This window comes from Lissotriton helveticus, chromosome 8 (assembly GCF_964261635.1).
Source record: "Lissotriton helveticus chromosome 8, aLisHel1.1, whole genome shotgun sequence".
Classification (NCBI taxonomy): domain Eukaryota; kingdom Metazoa; phylum Chordata; class Amphibia; order Caudata; family Salamandridae; genus Lissotriton; species Lissotriton helveticus.
In genome coordinates, this window is record NC_136069.1 from 142,271,214 (window position 1) to 142,296,880 (window position 25,667).

The 25,667-nt window shown below is 42.4% G+C and overlaps 1 protein-coding gene across 16 annotated transcripts in view; it reads left to right on the top strand.

The window, feature by feature from the left end:
• The window catches only part of ZBTB20 (zinc finger and BTB domain containing 20), a 2,277,743-nt gene that overhangs the window by 1,200,139 nt on the left and 1,051,937 nt on the right, over nt 1–25,667 (top strand). For 3 of the 16 annotated variants that reach the window (XM_078656731.1, XM_078656734.1, XM_078656741.1), the window contains one exon: nt 3,592–3,808. The exons of 10 other annotated variants lie outside the window; for them this stretch is intronic. The gene's annotated coding sequence lies outside the window, so the exon portion shown is untranslated. The remainder of the gene's footprint in view (nt 1–3,591; nt 3,809–25,667) is intronic. 3 more of the 16 variants (XM_078656735.1, XM_078656733.1, XM_078656736.1) reach the window with 1 other exon arrangement.

Here is a 25,667-nt window from a genome sequence, read left to right on the forward strand (position 1 = left end):
ACTCAACAGGGGGCAAAATGAAGAACAAGTAGTGAACAAAAAAAAGAACTAAACTTAAGAGGACATACTCATTTAAAAATATATGTGGACATTTCCAAAGATTATGAAATAATGAAATTCAAATTCAAACTATGAGAAAGAATAACAATGGACAAAATCTATATAGCAAGAACATAAAAAAATTTAACAAAGATGTATACACCTTAACCAGGAGACAGAAGCAGTTTAAGGGAATTTTCTAGGATGTTTCAAAGTAGAGTAGTTATAAATCTACTGAGGAATATTAAGTAGTTTAGAAGAAGGAGACATGCAGTGTAACAGAAAGAATTAGTTGAGATAGTAGTTGATAAGGCCTTTGCTTTGAAGGTGAAGGTTTATATTTTTATTATAAATAGAATGAAGACTCTTGACAAAATAGTGTTGTACTTGAGGAGACAAAACCAGAAAAAAAATAGAATGAAGACTCTTGACAGAATGGTGTTGTACTTGAGGAGACAAAAAGATTAGTGAATAGAAGTAACTTTTGTACAGTTTTTACTGGAGAATGCATACATACTTCTAGTACAGAGTCTTCCTTTAATGAAGAAAGAAACCTTCTAGTACAGAGTCTTTCTTTAATGAAGAAAGCTATATCCAGGATAATAAATTAGCTCATGCTATTGATTGCAGAGGATGATGTTCTATAATGAAGAATGGCACTCTCATAGCTAAAGAGGTGATGGTAACTACAAATGTAGAACAAGGTATTGGAGAACAGATACAGGGGAGGCGGTGTCAGGCGCTTGTATAGAAATGGAATTGTAGTAGTTTTTGTAGTATTCAACAGCAATCCATTGATAAATTAAGGAAATTTCTACATATCTTTCCGAGGCTAAGTTAAACACAGAAAATAACTACTTTACAAGGATTGGATCCTTGCAAGATTAGAAAGCATACACAGTTGCAGGGACACTCACTAGCTTGTTTATCAAACAAAGTATTCCAAAGCACCTTTCATCATTCAAGATGTTAGCTGTACACCACTGAACAATGTGCACTTTAGTAAGGATACTGTATTGTGTGAAAACACCCGCTTTATGTTTAGGAGAAATTAATAGAACCCTTTTTCATTGTACTGTGGCAGACGTAAAAAAAGGTTTATGGTGGTGTGCAGTTTTGATTCTTTGGTCCTAAGCAGAATTCCAGGGAAAATGAAGAGTTGTTGGGAGGAAGAGGTGTTGCAAAACAGGACACATATATCACAGTTGATAGTTTCAAAGAAGAGATTACAACATTTAACACAGTGTGGTCTAAAAAAACAGAGTATGTTTGTATATGTTGTCGATGAACTTATTAGAAAATTTTAACACAGACTGTTGACTTATATTTAAAAAGTGAAAAAGTAAATAATGATAACTGGCAAAAGTTAGCTGTGTATTTATATGTAGGGTAACACTTTGACTTGTCTATAGAGCAAGTTATTTGCAAGTAGTGTTACAATAAATTAGAAGATAATAAAATGAACAATACATAGATATTAGTTACCCATTTTGTAATGTAATGCTGTATTTATAAAGCGCAGACTGCCACTCCGAAAGGAGCATCCTGGCGCTGGTTGGAGGTGAGAAGTGAGAGAGAGCCCAGGAGATCCTAGATGAGTGAGAGACAGAATTCGTCTGAGGATCTGAATATCCAAGTTTTCAGTTCCTTCCTAAATTGTGTTTCTATTTTTAGCAGTCTCAGATGAATTGGCAACAGATGCCAGGCTTTAGTTCCCATGGCGGCCACTGTTTTTCCTCCTTTTGTTTTGCATCTAAAACTGGGTGGTTTGAGGAGGTTAGCTGACGAGGACCTACGGGTCCTGGTTGTGATGTAAGGAGCGAACCTCGCTGAGAGGTACTTTGGTCCCAGTTTAAGTGAGGCTTTAAAGGTGATTAGTAGAATCTTTAAAAGTATTATCTTATGCAGTGGGAGCCAATGAAAAGTTTTTAAGGATGCCGATGTGGAAGTCCTATGTGGTAATTTGAGTACTAGACACACTGCAACATGTTAAACCACTTGGAGTCTTTTTTAGTGTTAGTTTGTTGGCTCCTGCCAGGAGGCTATTGCAGTAATCCAGGTGCGAGAGGATCAAGGCAACCGCCACTGATTTCCTTGCGGTGAGTGGAATAAAATCAAAGATTTTTTTCAAGGATTTGATGAGGCTAAAGCAGGTCCCTGTTACTTTCATTGCGTGTGGTAGGATGGTGAGTGCAGTATTGAACTGCACTCCCAGGTTTTTGGCTACCTTCAGCGTATCAGGCGGAGCAGTCACCCCCTCCGGCCACCACTCACAAGGCCGGAATGAGACACCTTTTCCTATTAGTAGGATCTCAGTTTTATCGGTGTTGCGTCTGAGGTCGTTGTCCTACATCCTTGGGTTGACCTTGGATAGGCACCTTTTGAAGTTAAGTTTAACGTTGGTGGAGTTGTCCAAAGATGAAATCATTTGGGTATCATATGCGTAGGACGTAACTTCGATCCCAAAAGATGCTATCAAGAAGATGAGTAGGGTCATATAAATGTTGAATAACAACGGGCTCAGCGACGAGCTCTGTGGCACTCCTGTTGTAATGGTGCGTTCAACAGAGAAGAATGTTCAGAGAGTCACAGCTTGTCTGCGATTAGTGAGAAAGGATTTTATCCGTTCAAGTGCAGTGCCCGAGATGCCGCTAAATTTTAGCCTCACCAGGAGAATACTGTGTGAGATAGTATCAAACGCGGCCTACAGATCGAGTAGGATCGGAACCGCCTTCCTACCTTTGTCTGCTATAATATTTAAAGCGTCCGTTATTTCCAGGACTGCAGATTCTGTGCTTGGGGTAAAAACCAGATTGCTGAGGGTGAAGGATGTTAGCGGCCTCAATAAATTTGTTTAGTTCTTTGTGAACTCATTGTTCTGTAATTTTGACCAATAGTGGAAGCAGTGATGTGTAGGGCAGAGATTCGGGAGCACCGATGTTTTGCTTCTTTTTCAGTGGTTTCAATGCTAGCTTCCATTCATCTGGCACTGTACCTGAACTTAGTGAGGAATTAACTATCTGATTTATTATTGGGTTGACCGTTTCTATGATTTGGTGGAGAATCATGGGAGGACAGGCATCCAAAGGAGAACCTGATTTGCATGCCGTAATGGCATCATGAGTTTTCTCCAGTGACACTGGTTCAAAGATTTGGATAAAATGATCAATGTTAGCAGGGTCATGATCCAGGGCGCTGTCCTGGTTGGACGGAAACCATTCTAAAGTCCTTTTGAATATTCTGAACTTTTTCTTCAAAGAAGACTGATATTTGGTCACATAAACTCTGGGAAGGCGGTATTTCTCTCTGTAGTGGTTTAGGGTTGGTAAAGGACTTTATAACTGAGAAGATGACTTTTTGGTCTAGTTTCGCCTCCTGTACTTTGTTGGAGTAGTACTCTTTTTGGGCTAGTTTGATCTGAGTATGATAGAGCGTCCTGTTAATTTTAAAAGCTTTTTTCCTCCAGTATCTTGTAAGATAATAAAATGCCTGCTCATTTAGAAAAACTATAAAGGGACACAAATAAAAAAACAACTTTATGATTCTTTGCAGCATTGCGAAGGGCTGTTATGGACTGCTCTCCATCACTCACTCCAGCTCCACAATCCATGCAGTAGGATGCCACCCGGGAAAAGTGTGGAGCCAAATCTTGAAGCTGAGATTGGACCTCTGAATGGACTCTCTGCCCCAGTGTAGGTGTGGCTGCTATTGAAGTTAAGGGTCCTTCAGCCTTGCGTTGCTTTCTTGGTGTTTTTACACTATTGCTTCGGTATGTTTTTAGATGGTAAAGCATGGACCTAATCCTGCAAGAATATTTTTTATTTGTACCCCGTAACAATGTCTTATGACATAGTGTGCATTGTGCAAATCTTCCCACTATGAACTCATCTTAAAGAATGTTCTTATTGTTTCAGTTGAGAAGTGTATTATCCAATGACATTCCTTGATTTTCTCGGTGGCATGACTTTCTGTTTTGTTATTTAATGTTTTTTTTGTGGTGGTTTTCTAAAGTTGTAAAAACAAAATTGTTATTTTTTTATGGTCACAAAAATTGCAACTGGGACAGGAAGAATTCGAAAATTGTGCCGTGAGAAATGTGCAGAAAATATAAAAGGGAAAAAAATAGCATGTACACACCCATTGACACACCCATATCCGAACTTACACACTCACTCACTGATTCATAGGACTACACACACACACACTCAGTCAGCCATGCAGCCACACATACACCAACTCACTCACTAATACAGCCACTGATACATCCACTCATACACCCATACAGCCACTCAGAGTCAGTCACTCATAGAGCTTCTCACACATCTACTCACTTACCTACAGTCAATCACATAGCCATGTACTCACCTATACAGTTATACACACACACTCATTTATTTATACAGATATTAACACATACTCACTCACCTATGCAGTCACCGACACAAGCCCACAGATAATGTATATACACGTAGAGAGTGCTTTTTGTACTCTGTCTCTCCTCTCATGTAATCCTCCTCTATCTGTATCCTTCTTTGGTATCTCTTTATTTCTCTTGCTCTCTATATACTTATTTCCCTATATTTTTCTTTTCGTCTATTCTGCCACATAGATATATATATATGAGGCCTTTGTTTAGACACATGTTTTTGATTAAATGGACCATTGATTGCCCATCCAGGGTGGAATTGTTAACTGTATATGGAATACTGTATAGATCGTGTATATAGATTATATACCTTCTTGAGCGCCCGAGTAGCTTGCCCATCTAAGGACTTGATTATTTAGTAATGACCAATTATTTATGTCTTACCATTGACTGATTTAATGTTTTTCTTAGTGTTATGAATTTAGATACTCTAACATGGCGCTCACTCAATGAAGACTTTTGTGATCGATTTTGGTCCATTGTTGATTTTGATGATGTATCATTGATTTAAATTTGTGTCTAGAACGGCGCTTTGGTAAACATAGATGAAGGTCTTTACCGAAACGCGTCTGTTTGCTATCGTGTGTGTTTGTTGGTGAATAAACGACCCAAACGACCCCCGAGAGTGCTTTTTTCTGGAGGATTAATTCCAAAGGTACAGAAAGCGAAGCGGCAATATATACATATATATATATATTACCTACTGGCGGTCGCCAGTAGGTAGTTATAGTTAGGATCGTTTTCCATAGGAAATCCGCAACATTCTATTGGGAATAACTTTGGCGCTGAATGAGGGATCTGCCTGTAATTTTCCTTAACTTTGCCTCGCTGGCCTCCGCTCCTTCCCTGAAAGTTTCGGGGGGATCCGTCAAGCGGAGGCCGAGATAAAAGGGGGGTCCCAAAACGTGTTTTCCCCATGTTAATTTCCATAGGGCGGTTGGACTCACTTTTAGCCCGAACGGCTGAATGGATTTCCACCAAACTTGGCAAAATTGTAGGGACTGGTACCCCGATGTGCCTTTGCTATGTCTCAAGATATATGCTCCAGTGGTTTTTACGAAAATTAACTTTGAAAAAATATATATTGGGCTATATATATGTTAGAGCCCAAATGTAGCCCAATGTAGCCCAATGTAGCCCAATATAGCCCAAAGATGGCCACCAGAGACAAAAAAAAACAAATGTAGCCCAAATATCAGCCAGATGTAGCCCAACTATAGCCCAATGACAGAATGTCCCAGAGTGTTCTAAAGAACAACTAGAGCGCTAACAGTCTTACTTATGACAAAAGTATGGCACACCTGAAGTCATCTTGATTGGAATAAAGTGTTAACACTTAAAACATTTAATTTGCAAAGGAACAAAATGAGGGGGTTCATTTTGCCATAGAAATTATGATTAGTGCTGAAGAAAGAAAAATTAGGGCACATTTTGAGTGACTTATCAAATCCTCTTATATTTCATTAAAAAAATTCTGATATGCAGTCTCCCAAGATGGCCACCAGAGACAAAAGAGCCTGTGCTTAAAAACTCTGTTAGCAAAGCAGGCATTTGAGATTTAAAAAACGTTTTAATATATAAAAACGTTATCCGCTAATAGAATTAGCATTTAAAAAACCTTGCGAGTTCAATGAAAAAACCATAGGTTTCAGGCCTTATATAGTTAGGAATTAGCATTTAAAAAACCTTGCGAATTCACTTAAAAAACCATAGGTTTCAGGCCTTATATAGTTAGGAATTAGCATTTACAAAACCTTTGAAATTCACTGAAAAAACCATAGGTTTCAGGCCTTATATAGTTAGGAATTAGCATTTAAAAAAACCTTTGAAATTCACTGAAAAAACCATAGGTTTCAGGCCTTATATAGTTAGGAATTAGCATTTAAAAAACCTTGCAAATTCACTGAAAAAACCATAGGTTTCAGGCCTTATATAGTTAGGAATTAGCATTTAAAAAACCTTTGAAATTCACTGAAAAAACCATAGGTTTCAGGAGTTATATAGTTAGGAATTAGCTTTTAAAAAACCTTTGAAATTCACTCAAAAAACTATAAGTTTTAGTGGTGTTATAGTTACCTGGACATTTTACTCATACAAAACCATTGAAATTGCTCCTATATAGTTAGTTGTACTACCTATATTTCGCGCACCCGCAATCCACTGCTGATGATGTCACATATTAGATCATTCATGACATGGTCAGTGACATCACTGATGACATCTCAAATGACATCACTGATGACATCACTGATGACATCATCCACGTGACAATCACATACACCTTTTCATACACTATTACAATTTTTCATCACTCTTTGTAAAATACAGAGTATCATATTTAAATCCATTGTCACAGCAATACAAGTATCTAAAAATCCACTCAGTGATTCATAGATGTATACACACATCTGATCACTTACCTATGGATTCACTCATACATGCTGTCAATGAACAATAGAACACTATCAAAAATACTTATACATCTATATCGACATTAAACAACAGCACGCATCCTATTCACATATGAAGTCATCCTACTCACTTATGCAAACAATGGATCATACTTACATATTTACTTAGCAAAACACTTATACAAACACCACTTCTTCTATTCATTTAGATAGTAAGTCATACTTAGTGAATTATAAAATAATTATTACAAGTATACAGTTATCCATACAGTCACTCACACAATCATTGTGTCCTATGTATACTTATTTATATACAACAACTGACACATACACTGCCTTTTATTTTTCTAGTTTGTTGGACCTGTACCATTGAGAAATATATTTGCTCATCACCACACCCATAAAGATATTCACTCACCCAAACAACTGTTAGAACATGTAGTTTTAACTTCATATATCTACTGAATCAACTATTCACACATCTTTGGACAGTCACACACCCCCCACCAAACCACACACACTTTCACACTCCCATACAAATACTCAGTTAACTAATCAATAACTAATATAGACTTTCACATAGCTAGTAACCAACTGTAGAATCAGTTTACACAACAACTGACAAAGTGATACAGATATTCACACAGTTTAGTCACTATCCACTATATTTAGTGAGACATTATAAATTGGTCAAGTAAACAGTCAATTGCACTGCTACTAAATCCTCCATCCAAATATTTATTTATATATATCCACGTATTCTTCAATGCAAATTGCTATATATATAATGCATATTTAAATAACGAAGCAAACCACATTCACTGGATGATGTCATCAGTGATGTCATCAGTGATGTCATTTGAGATGTCATCAGTGATGTCACTGACCATGTCATGAATGATCTAATATGTGACATCATCAGCAGTGGATTGCGGGTGCGCGAAATATAGTTAGTACAACTAACTATATAGGAGCAATTTCAATGGTTTTGTATGAGTAACATGTCCAGCTAACTATAACACCACTAAAACTTATAGTTTTTTGAGTGAATATATATATATATAAGTTTTTTTTAAATAGCCTTTGTGTAGTTATAGTTAAGAAACGTCCTTTCGGACAAGGCGGAATCATGCTGTGCCAACACAGCGCCGGCAAAAGAACGAATATGGCATTAGCACGCATTCGTTCAGCATGTAAGTCTTAACAACAACTTGCTTTTAGGGAGGCACATTGGCGGACTGGAGTTGAAATAGTAAATTAAACTATTCCAACATCCAGCACCTCCCTAAAGGCAAGCCGTTAAAACGACTTGAGTACTGAACAAATGAATCCAAAAGACCCGTTCGTTCAAAAGACGGCGTTTGGAATGCATGCGTCCTAAACGCATGCGGAATACCGTCATCCATTCGTTATAATTACATCATACTTTCCATTGGAAAGGCATTTTTTGCTTTCTTAATAACGTATGCACCGTTCACCAAATGTTCATAGAATCATTTGATGAATCAACATGAAGTTGTGCAGATATTAAGCATGCACAGTCTTCTGTGGGTATGGCGAGTATCATGCAGATCCATCAAGGCAGGAGAACCTTAAAAGGTGAACACTTTTCAGATGCTAATATTTTTGGTGCTCCTTAATGAATCTGCATGAAATGTGCAGAAAATGTGAAAGTCAGATAGCATTTTAAACCCAGTGGAGGAATCACAGGTTTCATGGGGATTCAACAGTTGGAGTGGGGCTAGAGTGGGTTTAAATTATTATATTATATTATTAGTTTTACCTGCACGCACAACATTTCGCAGACATTTACCATGTTTAACTTACTCTTGCTATTTTGAGTTGTATGCTGCTCTGTCAAAGTGTTACCACGTAATGGTAACAGAAAAAAAACGTGTGTTTCACATTTTAACTTCTATAGTAATCTTTGCTCTCCTATACAGAAACACATCTGAACCGAATTACAGCAAACATGGCCTCAAACTAGAAGTTTACTCAATGAAGTGCCTGGGCTTGCCTCGAGAAATTTGCATTATTAAATGTTTTGCTGGGCTTGAAAGGGTTAAAAGTGTAGGTATCAGGAATGGTAGTTTGCGGACAGTCCTCAAAGTTCAGATTCTATCCTTAGACCTAAATTTAAAAAAAAGATATGTTGCCCCCACATTTAACAAAGGAGCTTTTGCACCTGTTGCGAACCCCAAAATAGTTTTTGCAAACTCTTAAAAATATAAAAAATACAAAGCCTGGCAACAGGCGAAGCCCTACTGCCAGACCAAACGCTGCTTGGACAAAGGCAATGAACAAGGGTGTTTGCTGTCCATGGAGAATTTGACAGAGGACCTGGCCGGCAGGCTGGAGACTAAACACCGCTGTGCATGGTCTTTGGCCTCACAGATGCCCCACCGGGCTTGGCAAACCCCTATCTCTTACTGCCAAAGTCTGTTCCCAGCTCTGGTTGGGCAACAGTGTTAGGTTGGGCACAGAGACAGGCCATAAGATAGGCCTTTCAGCAAATCCCTGCTGTGCTCCCCCAAAGTGATGCATAGAGGTGTGGCACACATGGAAGTTAGGACACAGGTTCTGGCCTTGGCCATGTGACCAAAGCCCACTGTGCTTGGAGTTTGGTCCCACAGGCACCTGGCAGGGCATGGCCAATTATAAGTGATGTCATATATGTGGTGATAATCAGTGTATGATGGGATGTGTTATGGTAAATGTATTAACCCACTTACCTATGGCAAATTTAAGTGGTTTTTAGTTTATTTCAGTCTATCTTTTCATTAGATTTCGAAGTCGTTTTTTTTAACATGTTAGCAAAGCGTATGTTAGAAACAAAGGCAACGAAGGTTGTCTTCCGGGCTTGATCTACTATAATGAAGCGCTGCACCCAAACCACCACTGGCAGCCACCCCCTCAGCTCACTGATCCAGCCACACGCAGGTTGAGTTGGCGACCGTAGCTGGAGCTGACACACTGTGGTTAAAGACCCTCCCTGTGCACGGAGTTTGACCGTGCACAAGAGGGGTTTGCTGCAAGGCATTTTCTACAAAAGGCCAGATGCAACATTTGTGCCTTCGTATACATGCAGGAACTCTATGTCTAAATTCGTGTTTTTTTATTGAGGCAATTGTGAAGCTTTTGCCGAAGATGTACTTTCCCCAAATCTCTTTGGGGGTTTCGATTACTCACATGCCTCACAAGAGAAAGAAGAAAAAAACAGTAAAGGGAGTGGGAAAACATCTACTGTTGCAGGTTGTGGTTAAAATATGGAGTGGAATAGCATTTATTTGTTGATGAATGCATTAAGTTGTTCTGAGGGGATGTATGGAGCAAATGCCAAGTAGGATAAAGAGGTTCAGGATAATAAGCAGATACTACTTAAACTAGACATCAGGAGACATTACTCACAGGCGAGCCAACAACCTACCTGCGCCCTGGGTTAATGATAGCATCATAAGAAACAGATATTGGCCATCATGGTGTCCAGGAGACGAAGAGCAGCGAATAGCAACATTTGGAAGTACTGCATGACAGATAACACAGGCAAACAGCCACTAGACACAAAAGGGTCTCTAGGTAGGTACTAATGTTAGGATTAAGAAACACAAAAGGGTCAAAACAATAAGGGCGCACGGTGCAACTTTGAGGTGATATACTATACGAAAGCAGAGAGCCAATAAAACTATACAATTATAAATCACTTCAAGGCAAAGAGAACTATTTATAACTGTATAGCGCAGTAAATGATGCTCTGTCTTTAATGAACAGGAAGTGCATTTCGAAATCTTGAGTCTTGGGTAGCTGTCTGACATTCTCACTCATCATTTCCCAGTAACCCAGCGTTCCCGATATCTTCCCAGTTTCTGTGATTTGGGAATTTAACACGAGGGGCAACGATTTCTCTAGCACCCCTGGACTCAAGTCCTGACTGACTGTCTGCTCAAAATGGGCGTATTCCGGATCCTGTGCATATTTCGAACAGGCAGGTTGGAAAATATTTAATCAATGTGGCCAGAGTACAGTCATTTAATATTTTTTAACAGAATAACAAAGCCTACTGTCCTTACAAAGATTTACCTTAGTGCTAGCTCAACAGGTGATGATTTTATTTTATAATTTGTCATCAATATTACTAAATTCTTTGGTTTAATTTACTGAAAGTGGCTATACCCTGATGTGTGATACAGTGTAACAGTCCATATCCTCCTGTGTATCAGCATTCATCTTTAACGAGATGCCCGTTAAAGAATGAGCAAGATTATAAATGTTATTATGGGTGACCACATGTTTTATCTTAACCTGTAAAAACCGTCACCAGTTTCAAATAACGATAAATACCACAAAACAAGCTTGTCCTTTCAATTTGTGGCTACTGAGTCCCATCTCCTTTAAGCCTGTAAATCTTTGCTTTCAAAATCTACAGCTTCCCGTTTGCTATTCATACATTCAATTGCAAATTCCAGTTAGGAATGTCTCTTGTATGACCCTACTATTTGAGAAACGTAATGGATTGCAAAAGACTTTTCTTTTTTAATTTTAATTTTATTTTGAGATGTGTACAACCGTGAACTAGAAACTATGCGAATGCGTATGAGACCATATTGCTTGGCATAAAGCGGAATCACGCTGTGCCAACACAGCGCCGGCAAAAGAACGAATGCAGCATTAGCACGCATTCGCTCAGCACGTAAGACCTAACAACGACTTGCTTTTAGGGAAGTACATTGGCGGAATGGTGTTGGGCTTAAAGTCCAACACCTTCCCTACTGTAGATAAATTAGCGGTATTTGCATATTAAGAGTATAGTCTGAGTAACTGGCTGATTCGTGGCCCACAAGGCCGGGGCTGTGAACCTCTACCTTACTTGGTCTTGCTAGGGGCAGATCATTAAAACATGGGATTAATGTATAAATGTAATTTCATAATTACACGCTTGTTAAGGTCGAAAACTAATGTCACAGTTCAGCTGTTTTCTAACACTGTGGTGTAGAATGCCCCCTTTCGTACCGTTAGTCTATGTGAATAAAATGTTAAGCAGGAAATCATTAAAAATATATTTTGATTCTTTTAATGGAAGGTGATGGAACCGTTTGCCTTATAATGCCTAAATGAAATTGTTCTATTGGAATCGTCCACAGATTGGCACCTGTTCATCCGCAATTAGGTTTTGTGGAAGATGAGAAGGGTGTGAAAGTAAATTTACTACATAACCATTTTAAATGTCAGAATTTGTAAGCATAAAACTGGACTTGCCAGACTTATATTAGACTAGCATTATTCTGCCTGAATGACCCAACATCCTTTCATGTATTTTTTAGCCACACCAATAGAAAGATCATATAACCATGGGCTGCACTTGTGGACTACACTTATTTATTTTTATTCCGCGGGAGAAATCAAAACTTTTACAATCTTGATGATATAACATAAAACACATCTCAAGAAGGGGTCACAGACTGCAAATTCTAAAGTTGCAAAGGCACATTTTCTTAATTTCATACTGTTAAAAAACAATAATAATTTAACGCGAAAATGACATGGCACTTGGGTGAAATTGGGTTATTGGTGGAGGAGGGAGGTGTGTGCCTTTTTTTAATCAACAACCAAAATCCTCCTCAGGGTGAACCGCAGAAGTCACTAAATTAACCTGTGCCTAACACTCTGATAGCCTGGCATAAAAGCAGACAGGCTTAATTTAGGGCCTGATTTAGAACTTTGCGGACGGGTTACTCTTTCACAAAGGTGACGGATATCCTGTCCCCCGAAATATAAATCCGATAGGGCGGATGGGATATCTGTCACTGTTGTGACGGAGTAACCTGTCCACCAAGATCTAAATCAGTCCCTTAGAGCCAATGTGTAAAGTGTTGATGAAGCACTCAGACCGAAATAAAGTGAAAACACAACACAAGAAAACTTTCACATCAATTTAGAAAAATAGAGAACATTTTGATAAATTATTTGACACTAAAATGAGAAAATTCTAGTCAGTAGAACTGGAAATATGTAATTTCAAAGATTTTGGGAAGTATATTACCTAAAAGCACAAAGCGCCACTCCTGGTATCTGATTGTGCTTGACAGGGGTAAAGGCACAAGTTCAGTCTGACTGCGATGGAGCATGTGCTGGATATGGGGACCAGGCTAGTCCCACTGAAATAGTTACTTTCTCAAAGTCCGGCGCGAAGAGCCCAGCAAATGGTGGTGGCGGCCGCGATTAGAACGTTGCGGATGGTCTTTGCTGTAGCATGAAGTGCATGCCAGGCATCCCAGACATTCATTGCTGAATCGTAAAGATTCCGTCTGACATCATGAACGGTTGGGGCTTCGCGTTGGTGATCACCACGGGCTATTGTCACTGTTGCGTGAAGTGAAGATCTTGCGTTGCCGCTGGCAGTTGCTGTTGCACAAAGAGTCATGTTCACCGGAGCTTCACTTTGGTGGATGTCAAGATCTTGGCACAAATAAGCCCGTTTGCGGTTGTGGAGAGCCTAAAATGTCAAGATTTTGTCTTTGTAGTCAAAGGAGTGCACTCTGATGACAACCAGGGTCCAGAGCCTGGGGAGGCACCTCTTTCTTAGGAAGAACCGACTCACTCTTGCATAGACCAACAGGGCTCGGACAGTTCAGTTGCAGGTCCAGTTTCAGCAAGTCAGGTGGGCAGTTGCAGGGATGCCTCTGGAGCTTGTTGTGTACCTGTAGCTCTCAAAAGGAGATCATTCAACTGACCCTTGGAGTCACTCCAGGCTAGCCTGAGATTAAGGGAGCAGGTACAGTGCTCCTTTTCAGACATCTGGACAGGCCTCCAGCAGCAGGGGAGTCCTTGTTCTGTAATAGTCACAGGTCCAAGAGTGCACTCCAGAGTGGGCCTAAGGGTCCTAATTTTACACCTGGTGCTAGCTTTGTAGTGGAAGACATTTCTGGAGTATCCCCCTCCCCCCTCTCAGAAGTATCTGGAATTTCTTACCACCCTGCCCTGGTCCGAAGGTATCAGGAGTCATAAAAGGCATATGTGAAGTTCTTTGTGTGTGAGCTGAAGCAGTTGCTTTGAAGTGAAAGTGGTAATATGCACAGGTCCACCATCCCCCATCCTTCCAGGATGACCCATCCTGCCATAACTCAGTCTCCCATTGTGTAGCTGCGTGGGAGGGTTACACTAAGGCCAATTGCCTACTACACCTATTCATGTGACCCCGAAAACAGCCTGCAGGCATGTAATGGCTAGATAAGAAAATGCAAACTTGTTAAAAGTCAATGTCAAGAGGGAGAGCCATTCTGGTCAGGTAATGAGGGGCGGTATCATTTACAATAAAACAGACAAAGAGAACCTCTCACACCATAGATACAGCAATTGTTCTGAGTAGCTGAGTAGGCTACGTTCTAATTCCACACCTCTTGATTCCAACGTTTATTGGAAATGTTTATTCTATCTTTCATTTGTATAGGAAACCTCCCTGTAGTGTACTACACTTTCTTGCATTAAGGGCCTCATTAAATACGTACTTAAAGACATACAACTGACACAAAACTTTAAAGAAACGTAACACTCTGGACCACATAAAATATATTGTTCTCTGCGGACTGCTCCTCAAATATTACATTGACGCAGAAATACAGGACAATACTCTACAGACATATAAATGACAGAACTCAAGTTTAAAGACCTTGACTTTCAAATGAATGACAATTACTAAGTAATTACAAGTTATTCAACAATAACAACATGAATACGTGTTCAACATATATATTATGCTTTTTTCTTATGCATATATTGTACTTTTTATGTGACCAAACTGCACATATACATATAATTGGGACATCCCTTATATGGTGAAATTTCAATTAATCCATACTCTAGTGAGTATATATTTTATTTTAACACCACAGCTGTATGATCCGGCGGTTGCCGCAGGACCCTCTCGTGATTGGGACACCCATACAATCTTTAAGAAACTATAGAGTCAAAGAGATCCAGGTCTTCCTATTCTTTTCCACAATTTTTACATGTGTATGTTTCTTCTAGCAAATGCTGGGCGCCCTCAAATACTTTCTAAACGTGGTATTTTCAGAGTTGTGACTGCAAATCTGACTTTGTCATTAAAGAGGATTTTAAATTACTATTCTTTAGACAGCAAGCATGATATTTCTAGCTGTTCCTAAACAAAGGATATCACTTATTAAATGTAATAAAGCAGCCCAAAGTGATCTTATGGGAGTGGTAGGCCTCACAGTAGTAAAAAACAAGTTTGAGAGTTTTCCACTATCAGGACATGTAAAACTTAAAAGTACATGTCCAACCTTTTAAATACAGTGCACCTAGCCCCATGGGCTGTTTAGGGCCTACTCTGGGGGTGAGGTATGTGTATTAAGAAAGGAGTTTTAGGCATCGCAAATGTTTTTTTTTTTTTCTGCCAAATCGATCTTGAAGTTTAAAACTGCACACAGGCTGCAATGGCAGGCCTGAGACATGTATTTTTTTTTTTTAAGCAACACATTTTATTTGGTTATTTTGCAATATGTAGGGGCAATGGCCCTGCATAGACATGGAAAAGCAAGAGGATATTTTGCTCTAACAACCACATTTCTGGCATATAACAACACCCGCCAAACATGCAGGTGAAATAGAACAAACAGCATACAGACAGTTTCCGACCTCCACATCTGTGCATATGGTGTGTCAGTCGCATTGTACATAATGAAACAGGGCAGCACTACTTTCTTAAGACATACATTGGGAATAATGAACATCAGGAAGCAGGGGCATCTTCAAGCGTCTACATCAGGCAGAGGGGGAAGGTCAATTCCTCGGTAGTCCGCCCACCGAGTCCATATCTTGCGGTGTTTTCCAGGGCATGCCCGGGTATCATAAACAGCAATCTGAGACACCATACATTTGTCTAACTCAGTTTTCCATTTACCCCGAGTTGGCGGAGATGTCGCCTTCCACAATTGCGCTATGTCCCTCTTGGCTATGGTAAGAGCCAGAAACAATAAGTGCTGTTTGTACCATTTCCCCCCGATGTCATCGGTCGAGTTTAACAGGAAGAGTTGTGGATCAAGTGGGATGTCCCACGACAGCACCTCATTGAGTCATGACCTCATTCTACGCCAAAAGGGCAGTAACGCCGAGCAGCTCCAGACTGTGTGCAGAAATGACCCCTCCTTCCTGCCCACCTCAGACATGTGGGGGACTGGTTAACACCGATCCGCCAGAGTCGAACCCTTGTAAAATATGCGCAGTGTAGATACTTGAACTGAAAGAGCCGATACCGCACAGAGACCTCCGCGCCCCTTGGGCTAGCGATGGCTTCGGCCCAGTCGTCATCTGTCTGTTCTGGCACGTCAGCCTGCCATGCAAGTTGTGTCTTGTCGAGAGTGGTAGGCGAATGTGTCATCAATATGTGGTATATTTGTTTGATCTTGCGAAGACCAAGATCCCCCATAAGCAATCGGCCCTCTAGGCTCTAAACTATGGAACTCTTTACCACTGGAATACAGGCGGATAGATGGAGAACTAGAGTTCCGTAAAAAGATCAAAACCTGGCTGTTTACACAATATCTTTAAGGTTTAACCTGTTCATACTCAGTACCTGACTGCTCATCGCTGGGAAGCCCTAGGGCAGCCATGCTCTCTACAAATCTATGATAATAATAATAATAATAATGATCAAGGCTGAAACTCGGGGAGGATCTCTAATGTACGGATCTGAGAGTTACGTGCATGTCGGAGTTGGAGAAATGTGTAGACTTGTGCAAATCAAAGTCAGTTTGTAGTTGTTGGAATGACTTCATTGTGGTACCTCGTAACACATCCCCGAGGGTCGAAATCCCCATGCGGTCCCACCCTCCAAACCAAGACATGTTTTAAGGGGCTACTTAAGTGGGTGGCTCAAAAAGTGCTGCAGGCCTACTAGTAGTAATACATGTCCCAGCCCTGGGTATATTGTATGCTACTTGACTAGGGACTTTTGGTAAATTAAATATGACAGTCAGGTGTAAGCCAATTGTACAATGTGTTAGGTTGTAAGTACAAGCAATTTATTGCTGGTTAGCAGTGGTAAAGTGCACAGATTGTTATGGCCAACAAAAACACATTTAGCAAAACAGGAGGGGAAAAGGCAACCATTTTGGGAGTAGACCACCCTACGGCTGACAGGTTGACTCCCTCCCCTCCAGCTGAATGTGGAGAGAAAGGGAAACATCCTTTACAACGCAACTTTTACCACGCAATGCCTTTTAGGATAGGGAATAGATTTAATTTACTATCCAACACCTTCCCTACTATCCCCGGGGACTGGAGTTGGAATAGTAAATTAAACTATTCACTATCCAGCGCCCCAAAGCACTATGCGTTGTAAAGGTATTCGTTGTAAATACCGCGTTGTAAAAGCATGCGTTGTAATGTCATACATCCGGAGAGAAATACCCAACCTCCTAGTAGTTCTCTCCACTAAGGCAGAAGAATCCAGGCAGACCATCAGCATTGGAGTTGTTTGACACAGAGCGGTGTTCCACCATGAGGTGCATTTCCTGTAGGGAGATGGACTACCTCAACAATTTTGGGATTCTCACCGCTCATTTGCATACGAGAATCCGAAGGGCCTATGGTCAGTCTGAACTCGGAAGTGAGTTCCATATAGATATGTCTTGGCTTCTTCAGTGCCCAGAGCACATCAATACCTATTCTCTCAATAGCACTCCTACCTCTGTTCCCTGGGAAGTAACCTCCTTCTGATGAAGGCTAAAAGTGGATCAAGGCCCTCCTCATTTAACTGTGACAGTACAGCCCATGTGCCACGCTCTGAAGCATCAGCCTGCAGTATATAATTCTGGGAGAAGTCTAGGGCCTTGAGGACATGTGGTGTACACATGGACTCCTTGAGGGTGTCAACAGATATCTGGCAGTCCTCTGTTTAGATCACCTTCTTGGCCTACTTCTTGAAAGACCTCTCAGTCATGGGGGCAACAACGGTGCTAAACGCCTTGGCACATCATCTATAATATCCAGTGAGGTCCAGGAAGACCCCCACTTCAGTCTGAGATTTGGGATTGTGTCCCAGGCCAGGATAGTCTAAATCTTGACGTGTATTTAGCAAGGACCCCCTGAGTATGTGGATCTTATAATTCCTAGGTCAGGGAAATTGATACATTTGAAAGGCAACAACCTAGGCAACTAATGTCTGGAACACAGTAATAATAAAATAAATGAATAATTGGCTAAGGCTGACTATACGACTTGAATTTTTTATTAAGCAGTTACAAAGTTAGCAAATCATTAGCATAACACAATCTTAAAAGTTAAAATTTCACACAACACATTGTTTTAAAAAAAAAAAGATATTATACATAAACAAATGAAGACACAAATTAAAATATGTTTATCTATAGTAGATAAGTGGCGAAAATGGGTCTCAATAGTCTAAATCTTGGCCTAGAGGGGCTGCACCTTGCCCCCGCCCTCCAGGTGGCCCTGATACACAACAGTTACCGACCCTATCTGGCAGTTACTGGCCTTAGTAATCAAGCCTGCCTGTTGCAGTGCCTGACGGATCTTCTGAAGGGTGTACAGGTGGTCCTCCAGCTGCTACTGTAGACAACTATGTGGTCCAGGTAGGCAGAACTGAAGGACTTCATCCTGGCAATGATCCTGTTTGCCAACCTCTAAAAGAGGGCAGGGTAATTCTTCAGACCGAAGGGCATCACCCTTAACTGGAAGTGGCCCTCTGGGGTACAGAATGCAGGCCTCTCTTTTGCCACCTTAGTCATGGCAATCTGCCAGTATGCTGATGTAAGACAATACGTACTTAGGAACTTGAAAGCTCCCAGCCTGTCAATGAGCTCATCAGCTCAGAAAATGGGGAGAGCATCAGTCTTGATGTCTGAGTTGAGGCCCCTGCAATCTACACAGAACTTGAGTTTTTGGGGCGGTGTCCAATTAGGCTCCTTTGGGTACCAGCACTACTGGGCTGGTCCAGGGTCTACTAGAGTGCTCAGTAACCGCTAATGCAATCATTTTGGAGACTTTCTCCTTAATGCTAGCCCTCACCTTATCTGACAACCTGCAAATTGTATTTATCATAGGTATACTGTCTCCAATATCTATGTCATTGGCACACAAGTATGAGAGCCCAGTGGTGAGGGAGAACAGAGAGGCAAACTGCTCCAACAACTGGTGACAGTCTTTCTGTTGCTCTGGGGTTAGAGTAGGGGAGAGGATGCCACCCTCTACTGATCCATCTTGCTCCTTGGAGGATAGGAGGTTGAGGAGAGTTTCAATCTCCTTTTCCATCCCATCCTATCACCAGAAGCATGGTGCCTTCAGACCACTCATACTGGGGTTTGAGGCGATTTACATGGAATACCCTTAAGGGGTTTCTGGGGGTCATGATTTCCACTAGGTAGGTGACCTCCCACTCTCTCTACTTCATTTCATAAGGCTCTGACCAACGGTCTTCAAGGGCCCTGGACTCCACTGGCTCCATTATCCACACTTTCTGGCCAGGCTGAAAATCTACCACAGTGGCCTTCTGATTGTGCCAGAGGTTTACTAGTTCCTGGCTGGCTTCTATGTTTTCAGTGTCCTTTTACCATAACTTCTGCATCCGGTTTCTGAGAGCTTGCTTCCCCTCCTTCTTTACCAGACTAAGAGGTCCGCTGATAGGGTGACCATAGAGGTGGCACCTCACTGTAAGTAAAAAGCAGGCATGGTAAGAGGGCGTCCCACTTCCACCTCACTGGATCAGATATGCCCTTAATCATGCCTTTGAGGTTCTTGGTTAGGGTGATAGGGTGTGGAAAACATGTTGGTTACCCCACACTCAACCTTCCCCTTCTTTTGTTGACCCTCAGTGCCCTCCTCCTAAGGGACAACTCAATGCCCTACCTCCTCTGACCAAGGAATCCCTGTTCTCGATAATTCCTCTTGTTAAATCTGGCTCCCCATTAGACATCTGCCCTGCGCACATCCTCCGTCACATTTTCACCTCGTGTCCGGACCCAGCTCTCCACCTCCTCAATAGCTCTCTTACTCAGGGGGTTGTTCACAGCTCCTTGAAGACAGCAGTCATTGTCCCCATTCTGAAGAAACCTGGCACAGACCCCTCGGTCCCCTCCAACTATCGCCCCATCTCTCTCCTACCATTTCTGGCCAAAGTGCTCGAACGACATGTCACCAGGTCTTTGAGCACTTTTGTGGAGGAGCATGGAGTCTTAGCCCCCGATAGGCTGGTTTCCACCCCGCACACTCTACTGAGTCCGTTATACTCTCGGTCCTCGACAACCTCAGGGAGGGTATGGATACCAACCAGACCCAGGCTTTGATCCTCCTCGACCTCTCAGCGGCCTTTGACACGGTTGATCACACCATCCTGCTTTCCCGTGTCAGGGCGGCGGGGATCGGAGGGACTGCCCTGGTATGGTTATCCTCCTTCCTGAGGGACCGCACCCAGGCCGTCCGCCTGGGTGATTTTTCTGCGGACTTTCTGAAAGTTCAGTGCGGGGTTCCCCAAGGTTCCTCCCTTTCACCCCTTTTGTTTAATCTTTATATCTCCCCTTTAATTTTTGCATTACAGAAAATGGAGGTCGACGTATACAACTATGCGGATGACCTCCAACTTGTGTTCAATCTATCTCCTTCCCCTGCTTCCATCCTTAATTTTCAGTCTATTATGATTTTTATCCGGGACTGGATGAACCACAACCATCTGAAACTTAACCCGGACAAGACCGAGCTGGTATTGACGGGTGGTTCATCCAGTCCCTGGTCCTCACTTTTCTGGCCCCCTTCCCTTGGCCCTCCCCCCGTCCCCTCTACCTCAGTCAAAACATTAGGGATTAAACTCAATTCTGAGCTCACCCTTCACTCCCAAGTTAGCGCTGTGGTGTCCTCTTCCTTTCTGTCACTTCGCACCATTCGCAAGGCATCCCGCTTCTTTTCTTCTGATGCCCTGAAAACGATCATCTTGGCAATGGTTATCTCCCGTCTGGACTATGGCAACGCCCTATATGCAGGTTTACCTGCATATAGCTTAAGGCGTTTGCAGTTGATACAGAACCAGGCGGCTCGGCTGGTATTCAATCTCCCAAAATTCCATCATGTAACACCCCTTCTCAAATCCCTCCACTGGCTTCCTGTTCGTGAATGTGTCCAGTTTAAACTTGCTTCTATCATCTGTCAAGTACGACTGGGCATGGCTCCGGCCTTCATTACATCAGAGATAGTTCCCTACGTTCCCACTAGGGCACTACGCTCAGCCTCGCAAGCCCTCATGACAGTTTCCCGCTTCCGGAGGAAGAAATGGGGAGGCTCAAAGTTTTCCACCCTTGCACCAATTCTATGGAATTCCTTGCCTTTAGAGCTTAGGTCCATACCTCTTTATCCTCAATTCCGAAAAAAGTTCAAGACCTATCTATTCGCCAAAGCTTTTAACTAGACCACTCGTTACTTCTGTTCACATTTCATTTATCTCTCTCGTTTCCCACCATTCGAGGTTTGTCTGTTGTAGCGCCATGAAACCGCTGGTGAAAGTGCGCTGTATAAATAATTTTAAATTCAAATTCACATGGACTTCATGTATGTAGACATAAATTTGGTGCCTCTTTCAGACACCTCTTTCATGGGGAAGCCCATTTGGGTAAAACTCCCCATCAGAGCCCTAGCTACTGCAGGTGTAGTCATGGATCGCAGAGGTATGTCCTCTATATATCTGGAGGCATGCTCCACCGAAAACAGGATAAGCCTAAGGCTGTTTTAGGGTACAGGGGGCCAACAATGTCGATGTCTACCCTCTCAAAGGGGGAGCCATGGATGGGTAAGGAAACCAGGAGAGCCTTGAGCTTTTTCTCTGTTTTTCCACTGTCCTGACGGATGTATGACGGTACAACGCGTACCGTCACAACGCGTGCTGTTACAACGTGTCCCTTACAACGCAAGTCGTTACCACGACTTGCGTTGGGGGCGCGGATGTCGAATAGTATAATTTACTATTCTAACACCAGTCCCCGTGGACACTAGGGAAGGTGTTGGAATAGTAAATTTACTATTTTTAATCTTCTAGCGCCCTCCAGCGCAAGTCGTGGTAACAACTTGCGTTGTTACGGACGCGTCGTAACAGCACCGCGGGGAAACATCCGCGTTGTAACGGATGTTTCCCGTCCTGACAGGTGGGATAGGACTTGCAGAATGCATCGGTGGCTGTCTTCATACGTGTCCAATAATAGTGGGTGGCACGACGGGCAAAGGTCTTGTCCTGCCCCAGATGTCCTGCCAGGAGTATGTAGTGAGCCAGTCCTACTAGGAAGACCCTGTAACGCTGGGGACAACCAACACACAAGTTGCCCCGACTCAGGAACCTTAGGCTCAGTATATTGGAGGTCATTCTCCCAGTAAATCAGGTAATCTTCAGAGGTGCTACCAGCTGCCTGGGCGTCAATGTGCCGCCTCAAGCCCTCCAGAATTTGGCATTCCTTCTGTGCTTTACAGAACTACTCTGTGTTGGGCTCAGCTTACCATCCAGCAAGCTCAGGCAAGTCTTTCAGGGGAGCAGTGTTCCCCCCAGTAGATACCTGGGCATCCTCCTGAGGCACCACTTCAACCTGTTTCGTGGGAATTTCAGGGTCTGGTTTCACATGCCCTTTTTCCTTCCCTTTCTTGGTATCCGTCTAGGCCATTTCTCCAGGTTCCAGGCTACATTGAGCCCCCCCCCCCCGGTTAGCCGAGAGCCTTGTTGTCAGACATTCCACTCAGACAACCCTTTAATATCCAGGTGTGACAAGAGCTCACTGCCTTTCAGATCGTGGGCCCCGGATAATTGCCCAACAGACAATCTGCTGGCATGATAGGCCTTACAGCAACATTAAGAGAACCTGAGACCACTCCACTCCAAGGAAACCAAAGCCACTGGGTAGTGACTGTCCCGGCTGTCTGCCACTACAACCTGGTGGAATGTGTTGGTGATTACCTTCTCTGAGGACTCCAGATGTTACCTTACAGCACTCATACTGGCTCCTGTGTTTTCATAGCCTCCACCCTCTGCCCAATTATGGTGACCCACAGCCTGTGTTTGGAAGTATTTGAAGGCATACGTACTTTGAGCACCATATCTTTGTTACCCAAGGACACTAGGGGTAACCTCCCTCTGCTCCGCACCCACACTATCTGGGACAATCACCTTCATCTGTACTAAATTGGCCTATTTGCTGGGTGGTCAGACATTTGTGACAGCCCGGTGATCCCACAACTTTCTTCGGTCAGATTGGGGCTGTGTCTCCTTCCCCTTTTGCTATTTGCTTGAGAGAATTTTGTTTTTGTCCCCCCTTCCTCTTTCGACTGCTGGGGACACTGACCACCCTTTTGGGAATCCCCCCAGATGCTTTTTTGGACACTCTGGTGCTGACCCAGAGGTCTGCATCCTTTGCATTCTTCCTGGGATCAGATAGTTTGCAGTCAACCGGGTACTGAGCATGTGCTTGGTCAAAATCAGATTGTACAGCCTAGTAAAATAATTTATTTTGTTGCCCATCACCCAACATCTCAGGGCCTTATTGGAGTAGTCCAAGAAATCTACTGGTTTGGCAGTTTCTGACTGTCCTTAACAACTTCGCTGTCACCCCCGTGCGACGCCCTTTTCGACTATTTGGGGTAGTTTGAGCTTACGGCCCCATAACTTTTTGTCCATATAAGGAAGCCACGCCAAATTTCTGTCCTTTTCTTTCAACATCTTGAGGATTCTATTGGTACCAGGGGTTTGTGGATTACCCTAAAGGGGACTCAGACATTAAAGTAAAGTAAAGTCCACATTTGTAAAGCGCACAATCACCCGTAAGGGTCTCTAGGCGCTGGGGGCCGTCGGGAAGATTAAGTGCGCTATTGCCCAGAGTCACATGGTGCTGGGCTAACCTGCCGCCGGAGCCGGGGATCGAACGGTGGTCCCCAGATTCCAGCGTCAGTCGCCCTGTCCGCGGCGCCACACCTCTCCCAACATTAGGCAAAATACAGCTAAATGTGGGATACAAGTGCTGCAGAAGAAAGCGTCTGATTTCTTCCCTACAAAACGAAGGGTTTGCGGTGCTAAAATCTCCATCTTCCCGGCTTTCAGGAACAGGCAGACATTTGTCAGAAAACCAACATTTTCGACACAGTTTTGGCATTTTACTGGGACATAGCCTATTTTTCCTATTTTTGTGCTTTCAACTACCTTCCAGTTAGTGATAGAAATGGGTGTGAAACCAATAATGGACCCCAGACAGGTATACATTTCTGAAAAGTAGACAAAATTATGAAGTCAGCAAGGGGTCACTTGTGTAGATCCTTCAAGGTTTTCCTATGGAAAGTAACAAATGAAATAAAAGAATATTGAAATTTAGTTGAAAAAAGCAGCCACTAGTGCCTATGTTTTCACCTGTAACTTCTTCTAACTATGGTAGATTGTTGAAAACCTAATACCGTTACGTCCATGGGACTCTTCTGGTTGCAGGGTAATATGAGGCTTGTAGGTTCACCAAGAACCCGAGGTCCCAGAGCCAATAACTGTGTTTCACCTTGCAATGTTTTTTCTTTGTGTACCGGGTATACAGTAATTCTCGGTAAAATATAAAGAGTGAAAAATCGGTATTAAGGCAACCTATGTATTTCTGAAATTGAAACAAGAGATGGAGTTCAGAAGTAGTGGTTATTTGTGCATCCCTGAATTTGTGGGTACTTATATTGGAATGTGAATTAGAGGGTATTGTTCAAAATGACTTCTTTTTTACACACTGTCTTACATTTGTAAGGCAGAAATGCATAGAAAGACAAATAGTATTAAGACTTGCTCAGCTATTCTGTGTTTCCCTAAGTCTCCCAATAAAAATGGTACTCAAAATGTAGACAGATGAAATTTTTCCAGTGAAAACTGAGCCTTTTTTCCGCATTGTTCCCAACTGTGGATGTTGGGCCCTAGCTCAGCCGGCACCTAGGGAAACCTAGCAAGCCTGTACATTTTTTTTTAACTAGACACCCACAGGAATCCATGATGAGGGGACTTGTGTGGCTCTCACCAAGTTCTGTTACCCAGAATTCCTTGGAGACATCAAATTTATTTTTCATTAAACAACCTAGTTTTGCAAGGGAGTCATCCAAGTTTTTGGCCTCGGGCTCCCCGCCATCTAGGAAAACCTACCAAGCCGAGACATTTCTGTAAACTAGACAACCGGGGGAGTCTAGGGAGCTGTTGTTTGCATGGATCCCCCAATGCTTTCTTACCCAGAATCCCCTGCAAACCTCAAATTTAGCTTAACAAAATAAAAGTTTCCTCACATTTCTGTGTGGTAAAGGTGTGGGATCACTAGGCCGACAAATTTCCTGCCACCCAGCATCTCCCCTGGTCTCCTGATAAAAATAGTACCCCACTTGTGTGGGTGGGCCAAATACCTGTCACAGGGAAGGGCCTAAAACGTATTGTGGATACATCAAAATTATGTTTCACAAAACAACCTGGTTTTTACAAGGGTAGCACTTGCGTTTGCGGTCCCGATCTAGGGGGACATCTAGAGACAACCAACCAAACCCAAACATTTCTGAAAACTAGACACCCGGGGTGTCCTGGGAGGTGTGGCTTTTTTGGATCCCCCATCATTTTCCTACCCAGAATGCTCTGCAAACCTCAAATTTGCCTTACATTTCTATCTGGGATCACTGCGCACAAATTTACTACCACTCAGCGTTCCCATTGGTCTACCGATACAAATGATCCCTTACCCGGGGAGGCAGACAGACTGTCTCCTTTGTGTTGGGGGAGGGGAACTGGCATGCCC